Below are 15,349 nucleotides of genomic sequence, written 5' to 3' on the forward strand. Positions count from 1 at the left end.
TATATATCACTGTGGTTTTATTTTTCATTTAATTCACATCTCCTAATGACTAAAGATGCTGACTATCTTTACATGGCACAGCAATTTTAATGTGTAATATAATGTTTTTTATATGTTGACTGAGAGGAAGGGATACATCCCTACAGTATGCTTCATTGTTAGTAACTTTGCTGTCAGATAAATCAAAGAGTTATGGTAAGAAAATATCATTAACTATTGATTTAAATGACATTAAAAATCCAGAAAATATGGAATATGCATCTTAATGCAAATTTGAGTTATTAAAAAATAAGCTACAGAATACTAAGATTTTACTTTCACCTGGTGCCTGAGAATTTCTTCCACTCACCATGCATTGATGGACCCACTCGTGGTTCCTGAACTGCACTGAGAAGCAACAAGTATTATCAGTTTCTTTTTCCTCCTTGACTCCTCTCCTTTTGAAACCCTACTTGTTACCATGAACAATTTTAACCAAATTGGTTAAAACCATCTATTAACCATCCTGAAAAGGCACTGCAGTTTCATTATTTAGGGGTCCTAAACACCAAATAAATAGATATTTTGTGACAATACTGATTTATAAAATAGAGGAAGTTTTTTCTGCACACTATAGACTTCTCCTTAAAGGAACATTACAAAGACATTTTTTACTAAAGTTTGCCTATTCTAGTCTCTTGGGGAAGTAAGACTGTATAGTCAGCAGCAAGAAATATGTCCTTTCAATTTCAATTGTCCACTCAAGGAATAAGGACATATAATACCAACATTTAATCTCCTTATAATCAATTCAATAAAAAAATCATTGTGTGTACTGTGAAGTGCCCCATGTGAGATTGGCACTGACTGAGAACATACTATGTATGAGGCTCTACTTCCAGACACCTTATATGTTATTACTAATCTTTACAACAACCACTTTACAGAACTCAATCTGGTACAGAAACTTGGCCGAGCCACACAGTTCCATGATTCAGTAACTTGGCTAAGTTTCCACAGCAGAGTTCAGGTGAAATCCTAGGTTATTTTTACTTATTTATTTTTTGACCGCTCCTCGCGGCATGTGGGAACTTAGCTCCCCTACCAGAGTTCGAACCCATGTCCCCAGCATAGGAAGCATGGAGTTCTGACCACTGGACTGCCAGAGAATTCCTTGAAATCCTAGGTTGAACTCATTCCAAAACCTTTGTTCTTTTCACTGAGCCAAGCTAGTCCCAGGATACCACCCAATTCTTTGTCAATAATTAAACAGTGCAGGGACTGTGAGCTATACTATAATTTTTGCCATGGACCTCATTTAAGTGTATGACATACTTTGAAGGGTGAACCATAATTTTATGCTACTGGGATATAATAAAGCCATAATTTTCACGTTGAAATTCAATTTAAGATTTCCACGTATTTGTTTTCCTTTCTTGATTGCTGCTTACCAACCCTCTATTATTGATCTAAATCTGTAAATACCTAAAAAAGAAACTATAAGGGCCCCTAGAAACCTGTATTTGATTGCTAGTGGCTCATAGGTGGATATGAAGAACATTGCTCTAAGGAATATGATTCAGATTTTATGGTTTGATACCATGGCCCAAGGTCTTCAAAGCCAACTGCCAATCAGTGTCAGATTCGATCATGGGACTGTATCAAAATTCTCTTTTTTACTACAGATCACCTTCATGATTGCAATAGTCTCTATTTTGTTTTGAGTGAGTTATGCATTAGTCCAGGGGTCCCCAACCCCCAGGTCGTGGGCTGATACCGGTCCATGGCCTGTTAGGAACCGGGCTGCACAGCAGGAGGTGAGCACCAGGCAAGCGAGCAAAGTTTCATCTGTATTTACAGCTGCTCCCCATCGCTCGCATTACTGCCTGAGCTCCTCCTCCTGTCAGCATTATGGTGAGTTGTATAATTATTTCATTACATATTACAATGTAATAATAATAGAAATGAAGTGCACGATAAATGTAATGTGCTTGAATCATCCCGAAACCACCCCCCACCCTGGTCCGTGGAGAAATTGTCTTCCACGAAACCAGTCCTTGGTGCCAAAAAGGTTGGGGACTGCTGCATTAGTCACTCACTATAGAGTGAATGTCTTACTTCTCGGAAGGCTTAAGTTGAGAAGTGTAGTTATGAGGAAGAGATTGACATCAACGTGGCTAACAGAAGAAAAATCAGATACCTCTTAATAAACATAATAATAATATAAAATAAAAATATTGTAGGATCATTAAAAATATAGATTTGATATGGGTATTCAAAAGATGTAGAGCAAAAAGTTCAAAAAAATGAAAGATAAGGCTATAGGAAAGTTCAAGGATAAAAAGGTAAAGGAATATAATGGGGAAAAAAGTAACTTTATTTAAACATTGATCATTTTAATGCAGAGTACTGTAATGATCGAAACTAACAATGACCCAGTGTAATTTCATGGTCTTCATGAACTGGCGTTAAGGTACCCAGAAGTACATTGTGTTTACCATTATAGAGTGCTTTTTAAGAAATTCTCTGTGAAGCAGCAGAGGATTTAACAATCAAGTAACAATCATGTACTCTTTTTTTAAAAAATAAATTTATTTTATTTATTTATTTATTTTTGGCTGTATTGGGTCTTTGTTGCTGTCCGCAGGCTTTCTCTAGTTGCAGCGAGTGGGGGCTAGTCTTTGTTGCGGTGCGCGGGCTGATCGCGGTGGCTTCTTTTTTGCGGAGCATGGGCTCTAGGCATACAGGCTTCAGTAGTTGTAGCACGTGGGCTCAGTAGTTGTGGCTCTTGGGCTCTAGAGGGCAGGCTCAGTAGTTGTGGTGCATGGCCTTAGTTGCTCCGCAGCATGTGGGATCTTCCTGGACCAGGGCTTGAACCCATGTCCCCTGCACTGGCAGGCGGATTCTTAACCACTGCGCCACCAGGGAAGTCCTACTTTTTTTTTTTTAATTGGAGATAGTTGATGTACAATATTATATAAGTTACAGGTGTACAATATAGTGATTCACAATTTTTAAAGGTTATACTCCATAAATATAGTTATAGTTATAAAATATTGGCTATGTTCCTCATGCTGTACAATATACCTTGTAGCTTATTTTATACATAATAGTTCGTACCTAATCCCTTATCCCTATCTAGCCCCTCCCTCTTCCCTCTCCCCACTGGCAACCACTAGTTTGTTCTCTATACCTGTGAGTCTGCTTCCTTTTATTTTGCTATATTCACTAGTTTGTTGTAGTTTTCAGATTCTACATATAAGTGATATCATACAGTATTTGTCTTGCTCTGACTTATTTCACTTAGCATAATGCCCTCCAAGTCCATCCATGTTTCTGCAAATGGCAAAATTTCATTCTTTTTTGCGGCTGAGTAGTATTCCATTGTGTGTGTGTGTGTGTGTGTGTGTGTGTGTGTGTGTATATATATATATGCCACATCTTCTTTAACAATCATATGTTCTGAAAACATTAGTACAAATTACACTTTCTCTAGCCTATATTTTGACAAATCCTGCTGGGTACTATGACACAGAGAGTATAAGCACTAGAGACAGATAGATCTGAGTTTGCTTACTTCCTAGCTGTGTGATCCTGGGAAAGTTGATTTATTCACTGAATCCATTTCCTCATTTGTGAAATGAAGGTTGTTGTGAGGTTAACTGGCATAACGTATATAAAGTTACTTGTGAAGATGAAGCAGTTAGATCCTCTGAAATGATAACCCCAAACCAAAAAATTAGGATGTGAAAAGCACTAAAGTAATAATAGACTACTGCCAATTCATAAATATAAATTGTTTACTTCTTCTCATAAATGCTTGATATTTGGCATAATGAAAAGAACAACTGGTCTGAACTTGGAAGACCTAGAGATTCTTCAAAATGAAAATAAAGGGGTTGGCTTAGACATAAGCTCCTCAGGGCCAGAGACTTTGTTATTTTGTTTTATCCCTATTGCTTTTTATTTAACTTGATATGGGAGACTCTTGATAAATATTTGTTAAATGAATAAATGATTGCATGAATAGACTTGTTGATTTCTAAATTTTCTTCCAACATCAACACCCTGCTTTTATAAGAAGATGACAGGAAAGAGACTGCATTGTATAAACACTTTTGTCGTGTTGTATTAGGGCACATGCATTAAAAATATCAACTGCTGGTTTGGCTAAGACCTTGGTATTTATATTGTAATAGGGAGGCTGTGTATGTCATTTTGTACATTTTTTGCTAATAGATACTTATTCATTTTCTACTCATCAAGGAATTTTCGGAGTCAAAGGAACATGATCTTGAGGGAGACTGTAACATGAGGTTTGCTTTATTGTGATGAGGGAATGTCAGATTCCGAATAGAAAATATTTTAAATAATTTTTAATAATGGCAGTGGAAAATAAGGAATAATTCTTAATGTTCTCTGCAACTCTTTATGTTTGTAATTTAGGAGCCACTGCTGGCTGAATTCTCTGGTACTACTGCCAAGAATTTGAAGACTGCATAAACATTTTCATTTGCTGAAATGTTAATGCCTTAATTTCAAAACCACATAATACTTAGTCCATTAGAGCTAATGACCCCTACCATTCACTTTTACATTGCTACCTAACTCAGAAATATTTTACAGTCCCAATTCTACATATGGGATTGAATGTGCTATTTAAGCCTAGTGGCTCACTGTGAGCCTGCAGAAGGAGATCAATATTGATCTCAGCTGCTTATCTTTGGTCTAACTGGATTTGGCACTGTCACAACTGCATGATTTCAGGGACTCAGAAAATAATGCTTTCACTGCCTACTACATACTTTTTAAAAAGTTTCCTACTTGCTTCTCAGTGACTAAATTGTTGGCACCGGTTTTCTCTGAGTGGTAAATTTAGGAGTAGGGGAATGTTTACTTCCTACCTTATGTATTTCTAATTGTTTGATTTTTTTAACAAGCACTATTTATATATTAATATTTGAATAAGTAACATATGCTCATAACTCAAATATTTAAAAACTATAAAAGGTAAAAGTCTCTCTTCCTTCCCTATCTCACATTCATTAGATCTCCCCCTTTTTTCTCTTCCCAATCCACTGTTACTGGTTTCTTGGATATTATTTCAGAATAGTTTATGTATACGCAAGCAAATACTTATACATATATATTTTTCTTTTTATCACACAAAATGTAGCAGATAGATAGTGCATACTGTTATGCATCTTGCAGTTTTCATTAAATCTAGCTTAGAGATTTTCCCATGTTGGTACAATATATAGCACATCCTCACTATCTTCCTTTTTTATTTCTATCTTTTTCATGGCTGCATAATATTCCATTAGTATATATAAGTGCATCATGATTTATTTCACAGGTTTTGTATTGATGGTCATTGGATTATTTCCAACCTTGCTATTACAAGTAATGCTTTAATGAATAACCTGTACCTAGGTCATTTTATGTGTCAAATCTATTCATAGGATATATTCAATTAGAAGGGATTGTTGGGTCAAAGGGTATGTGCATTCATAAGATTGATTGATCTTGCCAAATTAACCTCCATGGACTTATTCCAATTTACAATCATACAAAGATAATCAAACTTTTAGATTTTTGGAAATCTGATATGTGAAAAATGATATATCAGCATAGCTTTAATTTGCATTTCTTATGTGAATATCTTTTCATACATTTATGGAATTTTCCATGAGTTGTTATGATATAGATTTATAATAAATATATATTTGGTTTTCTGGCACAGAGCTCCTAAAATCCTTGGAACTTCCTAAGTGATGAGAGCAGTAAATGTGTCTCATGTTATGTTAACTTTTGGAAAGCACCTCAGGTTGAGGGCTGGTTGACAGGGGAGCCAACGATGTGATTAGAGGGTTGGAACTTTCAGTCCCACCACCACCTCTCCACCTCCAGAGAGGGGAGATGGGCTGGAGATTGAGTTCAATCACCAAAGGCCAATAATTTAATCAATTATGCCTGTGTAACGAAGCCTCCTTACAAACCCAAAGGTGGAGGTTCAGAGATCTTTTTGGGGTGGTGACACATGGAGATTTAGGGAGAGTAGTGAGCCCAGAGAGGGTTTGGAAGCTCCTTAACCTTTCCGCATACCTTGCCCTATGCATCTCTTCCATCTGGTCGTTCCTGAGTTATATACTTTTATAATAAACCGGTAATCCAGTAAGTAAAACATTTCTCTGAATTCTGTAAGCTGCTCTAGCAAATGAATCAAAACCAAAGAGGGGTGCCATTGGAAACTCCAATCTATAGCCCTTCTTTAGAAGTACAAGTGACAACCTGGACTTGCTACTGATCTTTGAAGTGGAGGGTGGGCAGTCTTGGACTGAACCCTTAACCTGTGGGATCTAATGTTATCTCTGGGTAGATAGTGTCAGAACTGAGTTGAATTGTAGGATAGCCAGCTTGTTGGCATGGCAAAATTCCCCCCACTCCACACCAGAACTCTTTAGTTGTTTATTCATTTCCATTGCTCATTTTTCTATTGAGTTGTCAAAAAAAATTTTTTTTGGTCTTATTTATTTATAGTAGTGCTTTGTATCGATATATAAGGGATATTTATACTTTGTAATATAAGTTGAAAATACTTTTTCCTGGTTTGTCATTTATCTTTTAAGTTTAATTATATCTATAGATCTATATAGACCTATACAGATCTATATAGATATATATATCACCATATATATATATATATCACCACACAGATATTTTTTCATTTTTACATAATTGAATTTATCAATTTAAAATGGCTTCTGGATTTTGAGTCACATTTATAAAGACCTTCCAAGGCTATAAAGAAATTCTTCCATAATTTTCTTTTAGTAATTTTAGTATTTTTTTACATTGCAATATGATTTCTTTGTAATTTATTACACAGTGTGAAGTATGGATCCAGTTTTATTCCAGATGGCTATCCAGTTATACCAACACCATTTATTGAATAGTTACTCTTTTCTCTGATGATTTGCAATGTCACCTTTTTTTTTTTTAATTTTATTTTTGGCTGCATTGGGTTTCATTGCTGTGCACTGGCTTTCTCTAGCTGTGGTGAGCGGGGGCTACTCTTCGTTGCGGTGTGCAGGTTTCTCATAGTGGTGGCTTTTCTTGTTGAAGAGTACAGGCTCTAGGCACATGGGCTCAGTAGTTGTGGCTCGCGGGCTCTAGAGTGCAGGCTCAGTAGTGGTGCAAGGGCTTAGTTTCTCCGTGGTATGTGGGATCTTCCCGGACCAGGGCTTGAACCCATGTCCCCTGAAATGGCAGGTGGATTCTTAACAACTGTGCCACCAGAGAAGCCCCGCAATGTCACCTTTATCATATATTAATTCCTTTATCTACTTGGGTCTGTATCAGAACATTCTCATTGGTTCCATTCATCTGTATGTTTATTTATGGACTAGTCCCACATTGTTTTAATTACTGAGGCTCTGTAGTGTGTTTTAATATCTGGCAAGGCTAACCATACTACCTTTTATCACACACAGATGTACGTATTTCTCTTCTTTTCAGAATTTTCCTGGCTATTCTACCCCTGTCTCCAATATAAATTTGAGGATTAGCTTGTCAACTTCAAAAGGAAAAAATTCAGTATTTTTATTGGAATTGTGTTAAAATTTTAAATTAACTTTGAGATAAATGACATTTTAACAATTTTTAATTTTCCTATCCAGTTATGTCTTCTACCTGTTAAAATCTATTTTGGGTCTTCTTTTTTTCCTTTTAAGTTTTCTACATATAGGGCTTGTGCATAGTTGTTAAAGTTATTCCTAGGTATTTTCTCTTTCTCGTTGCTACTTTAAATAAGATCCTTCATCCTTCTATCTTCTAATAGGTTATTGTTTGTGCATATATGAGATCAACTAATTTTGCATCCTTCTAATTTACTGAATTCTCTTTTTTTTTTAAAGTGTTTATTGAATTTGTTGTTTTATGTTCTGGTGTTTTGGGCTGTGAGGCATGTGGGATCTTAGCTCCCTGACCAGAGGTCAAACCCACAACCCTTGCATTGGAAGGTGAAGTCTTAACCATAGGACTGACAGGGAAGTCCCCCTCTTATTGTTTTTTTGGTTTTGTTTTGTTTTTTTGTGGTTTTTTGAATTTTATTTATTTTTTTATACAGCAGGTTCTTATTAGTTATCTACTTTATACATATTAGTGTATACATGTCAATCCCAATCTCCCAATTCATCCCACCACCACCCATCCCCCGCTGCTTTCCTCCCTTGGTGTCCATACGTTTGTTCTCTACATGTGTGTATCTATTTCTGCCCTGCAAACCCTTTCTTATTGTTTATAGTGATTTTTCTTGGGCTTATAGAGATAAAATCTTATCATCTGTACATAGTGACTATTTTTTCTTCCTTTCCCATTTTTATACTTGAAGTCTTTATCATGTCTGATTATGATTGCTAGTATCTTCAGTAAAATTTTAACTAATAATGGTGATAGCAAAGCACTACTGTTTTATTCCTGCCTCTAGCATTTCCCTGTCAAGCAGCATGCTGGTTTGGGGGGATGATACAGATGTATTTTATCACATTAAAGAAGTATTCATCTGTTCCTATTTTGAGTGCTTTTTATCAAGTTGTTGAAACCATTAGCATTTTAATAAACACCAACTACAGTAAAGTTATCCTTCTGACCTAACTGTCTTCCAACCTCCAATCTCTTGCTGATGTCTCCCATTGGCTGGTCCTAATAGAAGACAGAAACGAAGGGAGTCCTAAGTGTCAGCTTCCCAGAGCACAGAGCAGGGTAGAGAAGAAGGATAGAGGGTAGATCTGGAAGAGCAGACAGGGTATATCCCATACAGAAGCCAAAAACAGGTAACAAAACAAAAAGAAAACAAAAGATTAATTTCACTCTCTTCATTAATTGAAAACAAAAAGATTATTATAGGTGGCTAAAGCGATTCTCTTGAAGCTAGTAGCATTACCTTTGTTTATTAAAAAAGTAAAAGAAAAGTGTTGGGTCTCAGTCTTAGGCATTTTAACACAGAAAGCTGCTGGTACTAACCTTTTCTAGCTCTAATGTTAGCAGGCCCAGGGATTGCATTTCCCAGTCAGGATTGAGCTTCTTGAATGTAGTTTCCCTCTATATCCAGTACCTTATTTTTAAAACCTTGCCACTCCTTCCCCAGATCTAAAAATAATGTTCTAGTGTGACGGATATTAGATGGGTCAGTTGTCAGCACCGGAACCAGACACTGTATCTTCTGGGAAGGACCCAGCAGAACATGCCCTTTCTACCAGCACCTTGGCCAGGCTCCAGGGGTATTCCGTTCAGGCCTACCTCACATGCCCCTGCACATCAACAGGCCTGGCACTGGGGGCAGAGATTTCACCTGACTGTACCACATGATGCCCTCTCTGATGGACTGGCTTCCCTTCTGCCAGACATCTGGAAACTGTTCCAAATTCTGCAGCAATCCCGACCTCCTGCTGCAAAGGCTGCATATTCGGGAGACATTGTGGGTCAGAGGGTTGCCAGATAAAATACAAGATGCCCAGTTAAATTTGAATTTCAGATAAACAATGAATAATTTTTAGTATATCACGAATATTGCAAGGGACATCCTTATACTAAATTATAAAAAACATATTTTTTATGTGAAATTCAGACTCAACTGGGTGTCCAATTTTTCTCCGCTAAATCTGGCAACCCTTGTCACAAATAATCCTTCACTATGCTTCCCATCCCCTCCCCCAATTTCAAAATCCCTCCACTGGCATCAGGTTCACTAAAGTGTTAAGACAACCTGAGAGGGGTATTAATTACACAGGCCATAGTTAGGATTCACTTTTGAGGCCTTGGCCTCTGACGTTAACTCCCATTAACAGTGACGAGTTTTTCTGATCAGTAAATTTGTAAATGTTATTTCGGCACTAAGACATTTCAGTGGTGGTCGAGAACAAGTGTGGGGCATGAAAAAAGTAGATCTCAGCAGGTGTGTGTAGGAATAGGGATGGGGGCAGGGGTGTCCAGGCATAGCTTAAGGGAATGCCCACAGGAAAGAGAATGGTGAAGTGAACGTGTACCATCTGACAATTTGCCTGACTGGGATCCTTGCATTATTCCTTTCTTGCTTCCCCCTCTCCTTCTCGTCTCATCCCCACACACTCATCCCCAGGTGCAGGGCATGAGCTAGGGGCTGCATCCCAGCAGAACAGAAAGCAGGAGGCCTGGTGAAGGAAACAGCTACCAAGCAACCAAGGGCTGGGGGCAAAATAGGCCAGGAGGAGAAGTAAAACCAAGAAATATTTAAAAATTAGATGCCTGACATTTAAGGAAAAAGTCCAAAGTTAGCCAAGAATAACTGCCTACTGCAGGATTCAAAACCTCTGAATGACAAAACTTCTGAAAGAGGAAGCGATGGTAGCACGGGGCACCCTGCTGACCCTTCTCCCTGCCTGACCACTTCTCCATTCCACCCTCCACGCAGCCACATGGAGCACAGACAAGACAGAGCGGCCCTCTCCTAGCAGGCTCTGTGAACTGCATGGCTGAGGCAGACCCAGTGGCCCTCTCTATGAAGTCAATAAAGCAGACCACAGCCTTATTTTCTGAGACTGACTCAATCCACCCAGCTTTCCCAAATGCAGTTGGCCCAAGAGGCTAAGAGTTCAGTCAGCCATGAGGCAGACACAACCTTACCTCACATGGCTGCTTCCATGTGGCATCCAAGCTCACGCCTCGATACTGGCCGTTCAGGGGAGCGAGCCGGGGTTAAACTGTGCCGTGTAAGTTTGTGTTGCTGTCATTTCTCCACCTGGGGTTTTTGAGCTGTACCAAGCAGCCGTGGGGCCTTTGCTGTCAGGGCTTGCGCAAATCTGACTTGCCCAGAGAATCAGAAGAGTTTGGGGCTCCCAAGCAAGGAGAGTGGTCAACTCGTCCTGGTTTGTCCAGGACTTTCCCAGTTTGAGCACTGCAAGTCTCACATTCCAGGAAACCCTTCGGTCCCAGGCAAAATGTGGTCATTCCACAATCAAGACACCAAAGCTTTGGCACCTGTACATCAGTTTCTACGGCTGTAAAATGCTGGGATCGGCCAACACAGCTTCTAACGTTCCTGCTGCATCTAATAGTCTATGATTCACCCTCACGCTCCTGACCTTACCCGTCAGCTCCAAACCAAATTCACTTGATCCAAGCCCCGAGCTCACGTAATCTGATGATAAACTAATCATCAGTGTGTTAACAGGGGAGGTTGAGAGGAGTTTAACAATGGTTCTAGGAGGAAAGCATGTGGTCACAGGTGAGTGGTTCCAGCGGTGGTAGTTCAGCTGGGGAGATGGGGTGTATGTCTCTGTGCCATCCTGAGAGGAAGATACATTTAGGCAGGCAGGCTGGGAGGCAGCCAGCCTGACAGAGCTGGTTTGATGGGCTGGTTTCAGCTTCACAGCAAAAACAATAGCCACAGGCAGGGCAGTCTTGTCTGGCTCCAGCCAACTTTCACACTATGACGTGAATAAAGTCAGTAGTTGAAACCTCAGACTGGAGAAGAAAGGAAGTCATCTACTGATAGCACTGTTTATTTATTTATTTATTTTTTGCGGCACGCGGGCCTCTCACTGTTGTGGCCTCTCCCGTTGCGGAGCACAGGCTCCGGACGTGCAGGCTCAGCGGCCATGGCTCACGGGCCCAGCCGCTCCGCGGCATGTGGGATCTTCCCGGACCGGGGCACGAACCTGTGTCCCCTGCATTGGAAGGCGGACTCTCAACCACTGCGCCACCAGGGAAGCCCTGTTTATTTATTTTTGAATGCATTTGCTCAGAGCCCTAGCCTGCCATCTGAAATACAGATATGCAGCTACCATTTTGGGGGTAGGTAAGAGTTCAAACTCTGGAATCACAACCTACTAACTGGGCAAATATTAGGTTGAATCATACGAACTTGCTGATATTAGACTTTTCTGACCTGCAAAAACAGGAATTCCACATGGCTCAGGTTAATAACTTATCTCTTTTCCTTGGTTTCCTCATGTGTGAAATGCAGATCAGCACCAACCTGGAGGGGATGCAGAGAGAAGACAGGGAGGTGCTCAGATAGCCCCTGGCTCACACCCCCTGCTCAGTGATGTCCACTCTACCGCTGCCACCGCCTCAGCCTCTGCCGCTATTGGTGAAGAAGAACTCGGGGTCCATCAGCTGAACCCAGGGGGACCCAGACTGTTTCTGGGACATGTGACACTGACAAACCAAAGCAGATTTGTCATCTTAGCTGAATGTGGACCTTCATTCTAATCCCAGGGTTAGGAAAGAAGAATAAGGTTCATACCACAGACTTTTCAGGTCATTCTGAGAACTGAAGATTTTGCCTTTTCCTCTCAGTCCAGAACAATCAGTTCCAATACCTGGCAAAGGGCTTTTATGATGGGGTTTTGCTGTAACAAAACTGGGCCCCACCTTTAGCCTTACATCTGTGTTTGTAGCAACCACACACACGCATCCATCTTATCAATTATATAGGCACACAAACACACACATTGGGAAGCCCATGCAAAACAAATGAGAGAGAGTACAAAAAAGTTACACTGGATTTCTTAGTAACTAACAGGAAGCAATAAAGAGAGGAAACAAAACATTTTGCTGTGGTATTATCATCATAATTCAATAAAATTTATTAACTTAAGCAAATTCACTTGGCTTTTTATAGCTCCAGGAATCTAGGAAATAGCTTCCTTACATATAATGAGGAAGTGCATCTTTAGGTCTCTTAGTATGTTTCTTCCCTGTAACACTCCTGCGTTTTGTCTGTTCTCTTCGAGTTCATTCCCTTGATGCTAAAGCAATCTGTTCACACAAGAACAGGGAACACTACAATCCTTAGGTCAAAGGATAGCTGGGAGAGACTTTGGATTCCAAAGCCAGCGCTTCCCTACTCTGTAGACCCCATAGTTATGATGTCACACATCTAAAAAAGAAAACAACTTTGGGCCTGGCTTGGTTTAAATTCTCTCTCAAGCAGGCCTCCTTTAAATGTGAGGAAGTTCAACTCTCAACATGTATTAACAAAAGGTGTTTACAACAGAACACCTGGTTGTGCCTTATAATGGCTTTGCTCTGTGAGTTAATTCCTTTGTCCTTCCTGGTGACAAAGGTTGAGCTTTGGAACTTCTGGGTATGGCTAGGCAGGGCATTTTTGCTTGGCGTGGCTCTCTTAAATGGGTAGAAAAGGCTTGGTTGGGCACCTGGTATTTTGTGGCCAGTAATTATACAACAATTGTTACTGTGCATTACCGAAACTTCAGTTTTTGACCAGAGGCCAGTTGCACTCTAAGACAAACATCTTTTGAAAGCCTAGTGTGTTTTGAAATTATTCTAAAATCCACTTTGCAAATAGGATTTGGTACAAGTCAGATTTTTGTTTTTACATGATGCTTTGCTTTAAGGCAGCATTTCTTTGCCTGTCAGTTGGTCTGACTTCTGCAGCTCTTACAAGTGATCTTTCCACTTAAGTTGTCCTAATGCTTCCTTTTCCCATCATCACTATGGATGACATGTACAGTGACATGTCCTCCTGGGAACAGATTACCTCTATGGTGCATGCTCATAGCTGAGGTAGGGGAAGTGATAAATATTTAAACACACAGAGAAACAAATCCCCTTTCCCACATTTAGAAGACTAGGAATCATCTATAGACAGGCTTTCCCAGCTGTGGGTTTTCCTCTGAGAAGACCAGGTCCTCAGTTCTTAAGTGAAAACGTGATCACCAAGATTGTCAGATCAATCCTTTGCAGGTGGAGCCATAGGGGACAAGGTGGAGGAGGGGGAAGTGTACATTTAAAGACCAATCAGGCAGGAAGGGGTCTAACGTGCTAGTTCCCAAATATAATAACTTCCATCAATGCCTCTTCCCCTCACTGTTAGTTGCAGGAAAATGACACAGAGACTTCACTCCACCAGGACCTGCTGAAGTTACATGTGATACACATGTGATTGAGAAATGGTTTGTTTCTTGGTATTCCCCGTCCTCACCTCCATGCCTTGGACAGCAGGCCCTTGTTTCATTGCCTCAAGGTAGGGGAATGATGTGACAGGATAAAAAGCAAAACAAGGACGAGAAACTTCTCTGAGTTGCGTTTTGTGTTATAAATGCCCTCAGAGGACTGGAGAGGATTTGGTGTATAGCCAAAGTTATTCGGAGGAAAAAGGTTTGGGGAGAGTGGGTTTTCCCTGGAAGATGAGGAAACACTTCCTCTCACTGGGGTGGGAGGAGAGATGGATGAAAAATGGGAGAGCAAAGGCCGAGTGCGTCCTTCCCTCCTCCCCTCCCCTCCTTCCTCGGAAAGGCACAAGCCTGGAGAGAAGAATGGCTGTGGGGTGTGGGCCTACGAAGCTTCCCGGACCCTGGAGTGGCCCCAAAGTAGCAGGGAGCTGCTGGACACACATGGGCTGTGTGGGCAGGAAGGAGGCACAGATGCATCACTATCAGTGGGGAGACTAGAAGAAACTGTAGTCATCTGGGTTGGTGCCTTCTCAAAGAGTTGACTTAAGGAGCACATGGATCCCCCAGTACCTTGGCACTAACCCCTGCAACCCTGCCATGTCCCACCCCAAACCCAGACACGCCCTCGAAGGCAGAGAGATATTAAAATGATGGGCCTCATTGCTGACACCTTCCAAGAGAGAGCAGGGGCTTAAAAGATAAATTAGGTTGATTTATAGTAGAATAAAAATATATTTCTTGCACACTTGGATCTGAGCTTCTGGGGTAGACAGGGTGGTGCAGTGGAGAGACTCTGCCAACCTAAGAGAGAGCTCTGTCACCGTAGTGTGTGACTTCGGACAAGTCATGTGACTACTCTGGGTCTCGAGGTCCTCAATCATTTCCCCTATTAAATCCGTCCTGACAACTCACAGCGCTGTTGTGAGGAATGGGATGTTGCATGTGGATGTCACAGAATACAGTGCAAAGCAAGGAGGCAGCCTAAATGGTATCAAATGCAAAGCATAATTAGAAGAAAAATACTACATAATAACTCACCTTGGAGAAACTTGCAGGAAAGATTGGCGAGACACCCATCAATTTCGTTTTCTCTTCCTGGCACACAAAAGACAACATTTCCTGGCTCCCTTGCAGTTAGGATGGGACCCTGTGATTGGGTTCTGCCAGTGGGATGTGGCAGAAGTAGTGGACGTAGCCACAGACTTTAACGTACTCCTTTCTCCCTTGGTGGCAACTGTTGAGGCCAAACGTTGAAGCATTTTTTGTTTGTTCGTTTTGTTTGTTTTTTAGGCCGCACCATGCGGCATGCGGGATCTTAGTTCTCCGACAAGGGATCAAACCCATGCTCCCTGCATTGGGAGCACGGAGTCTCAACCACGGGACCACCAGGGAATTCCCAAGCTGATGGCATT

General features: G+C 40.6%; 1 protein-coding gene and 1 pseudogene across 1 annotated transcript in view; both read right to left on the bottom strand.

Moving 5' to 3' along the window:
- NFE2L2 (NFE2 like bZIP transcription factor 2) overlaps positions 1–15,349 on the bottom strand; it is a 102,228-nt gene that overhangs the window by 42,718 nt on the left and 44,161 nt on the right. The window lies entirely within an intron of this gene.
- LOC112391540 (putative uncharacterized protein FLJ44553) lies at positions 11,734–14,818 on the bottom strand (annotated as a pseudogene).

This window comes from Neophocaena asiaeorientalis, unplaced genomic scaffold, assembly GCF_003031525.2.
Source record: "Neophocaena asiaeorientalis asiaeorientalis breed wild unplaced genomic scaffold, Neophocaena_asiaeorientalis_V1.1 scaffold96, whole genome shotgun sequence".
Lineage (NCBI taxonomy): Eukaryota > Metazoa > Chordata > Mammalia > Artiodactyla > Phocoenidae > Neophocaena > Neophocaena asiaeorientalis.